This window comes from Coptis chinensis, chromosome 8 (assembly GCF_015680905.1).
Source record: "Coptis chinensis isolate HL-2020 chromosome 8, ASM1568090v1, whole genome shotgun sequence".
NCBI classification, from domain to species: domain Eukaryota; kingdom Viridiplantae; phylum Streptophyta; class Magnoliopsida; order Ranunculales; family Ranunculaceae; genus Coptis; species Coptis chinensis.
This window is the reverse complement of record NC_141463.1, coordinates 6374898-6377931: the sequence shown is the minus strand read 5'-3', so window position 1 is coordinate 6377931 and position 3034 is coordinate 6374898.

Sequence of the window (3034 nt, the reverse complement as noted above, 5' to 3'; positions counted from 1 at the left end):
CCGACTTTTCAATGACCACAACAACATTAACTTGTCTTCCTCTAGTGGTTGCCCGAATCGATTGCCTCGCGGTTACGTGTATGAAAGACCTAAACACATAAAACAACAACTATTATTAATACACTAATAAAATTATATTTAGAAAATTTAAAAAAAATGAAATCAATGCCTACTCAATCATACCTCTTCCGTAGTAAAATTTCTGTTGTATCACTTAAAATCGGGTTGACAATCCACATCATTCGAGTTTGCGTAAGATCGGTTCCCGGATAGCGGCAAAGAATTCTACATATAGAAGAATAAAACAAGAGTCTCAAACAATTTGCATTTAGTTTCAAACGACCCACCATGTAGTTTCATCAAGAGTCCAAACGACCCCGCCATGTAGTTCTATAGTGTAATGAAACGACACGGCCATGTAGTGCTATAGTGTAATGAAACGACCGACCCATGTCGATTCAGTAGTGTTCTCAAACTACACCGCCATGTCGTTCAGTAGTGTTCTCAAACTACAGTCCCATGTCGGATTTTGATAGTGTTCCCCAAACGACCTAGCCATGTCGTTTGGGCTCGGGTTTTGCATTCATTCATTTTGCATCCATTCATTCATTCATTCAATCAATCAAGTGTTTTGTATTCATTTTAATCAAGTGTTACCTCATTATTTAGGGTTTGCATTTTGTCGTCGGCGATTTTCGAATTTCATTTGCTTTCGACTTATCGTGATCTTCAAATTCTTCACCTTGACCTTCAACATTTTGTTCCACTTCTTCACTTTCAACATATCTTCTATTTTCTCCTTCTCTAATTTGTTGTTCTTCTCTAATTTGTTGTTGTACCTCAAACATTACCTCAAATACTTCTTCTTCATCTTCATGTTCCATTTAGAGAAACTTGAGTGTGTAGAAACTTGAGTATGTAGAGAAACTTGAGTATTCTATGTAAACCCTAAACTCTAAACTAAGTGAATGAGTATTCTATATATATTTGAAATTTTGATATATTTCGAATAATTGAGTGAAATATATTTGTAAACCCCCCAAACTAGTTTATTATTTACAATTGAATAAAAAAAAAATGGAAAATAACAAGTTTAGATATAAAACAAATTATTATTTTAGATTTGGATAATTTAGTGAAATATGTTTGAAATTAAATTTTTTTTATGTCGGTACGAAATTTGTAAACCCTAAACCCAAACCCCAAACCCCCAAACTAGTTTATGATTCAAAATTGTGTCACCTAAACAGCTTTAAGTAGTACAAATTAAGTTGCGGCCAAACAGAGCCTTAGTGATAGGCCGGGTAGCCTATTCCGAAATGTTGGATAGAGTGGTAAGGTAGAAACCAGTCACCCAGTTTCTTTTATTTCTAAAATATGTTTCCTCTTAGACATATGTCTATATAGATGGTAAACATATGTGTATACTCTTTATAGACTATTTGAGAATGTTTGTTACAATTACAGGTAAGGCAGTTTAATAGCCTAAACAGGCTTCGTGATCATCCCAGAGATACAACTAAGAATTTCAAGGTAGATGGGTTCGTTGGCATTGTTTCTTTCATAACATCATAGGTATCAAAACATTATAATTTTCACTCCTGCAGTTATCTTTCTGATATGGATTTTTAAATGAACCTGAATATAACTTAACTTGATACAATAAACATAAATATTTACATCTACTCTCTTCCTTTTCTTTTCTTTTTTTGGCTACTGAGTTCTTGTGTACTTCTTTGGAATTATATGTTTGAGTTTGATGCCTTGAATTCCCCCTTGTTATGTGTATGTGTAATGGGGTGTTGTGTGCTATTACAAAAAGTGTTTGGAAAAAGACTATTGAACGTCAATTACTTGTCTCAATTGATGTTGAATAGGTTGAGTTCATTGTCGTGTAGTCATATGTATGGATTTAAATACTTGGAGAGATTTCTTTTTGATAAATGCTGCGTTCTGATTCATTCATGTCTTGAGAGAGTTGTTGCCGAACACCTTACCTTTGCGTTGATTTAGAGCTAATATAGCTTATGCCTCCTGTTTGATATGGTCATTGTCAAAACATGAAATAAAAGTTCATTGAGTCTTCTGTGTAACACAGCCAACCATCTCCACTCTATTTGGATGACGTTTGTGGAAGAAGATAGACACTCGATAACGTTTGCTTGTCATCAGAAAATTCTGCACGTCAGAAAATAATTTATGCGGTAGTGTTAGAGGCCAGTTTTCGTATAGTTAGAAGAAGAATTAGGATTTCGATAAAACATGAAAAGGCAAGTTCTATGAGTATTCTTTCCATCCCAATTGACCTCGACACATTCAGAGTCCTATGGAGATAGATACGGTTTCGCAAAATTTGGTTGGCAGAAAGATAGTGTCAGAAATCAGTTTCTGCGAACTGTGCGTGTTCGAGCCTAGTTTTAGCATATTTAGAATGAGATTATGATGTAGAACATAGAGCATATGGTTATTGTCTAATTGTTTTAAGTAAATCCAAATTTACTAAACACAAGTTATATATTTTCGTTTTTATTATTTAAGTATAATTTAGAAGTGTCTAGAAGTCTAATTTATGAGTTCTAGTGGTCTTAGAAAGTTACTAGTATGATATAGATAGATTAGGTAAGTGTTTCTTAGTGTTTTAGTAGATTTCTAAGATGATTTGATGGAGTTATCTATATAAAGAGTTTCATGGACGAAAATTGTAATAAAGTCTTCAATATTATCAATAAACTTATGTTTTAATTTATCTCTTTTATGTTCTAATAAACTTTTAATATCATTTTTGCTACGTCAATTGGTATCAAATTCTGACGGTGTTCTAGGGTTAATATTTAGTTTGAAATTGAAGAACGTTCCCAAGACGTAAATACTGGTTTTCTTCTGTTCATAGTATCTTTGGATTAAAGATTTTTATTGAAGGATTTATGTCTCACCACCCATAGTGTTGATACAATATTTTCCCATTGAAGATCATAACAAGAATTCAAAGGTAGGAATTTTCAATCAATTCCAACGCACCAACCATAGTACAACC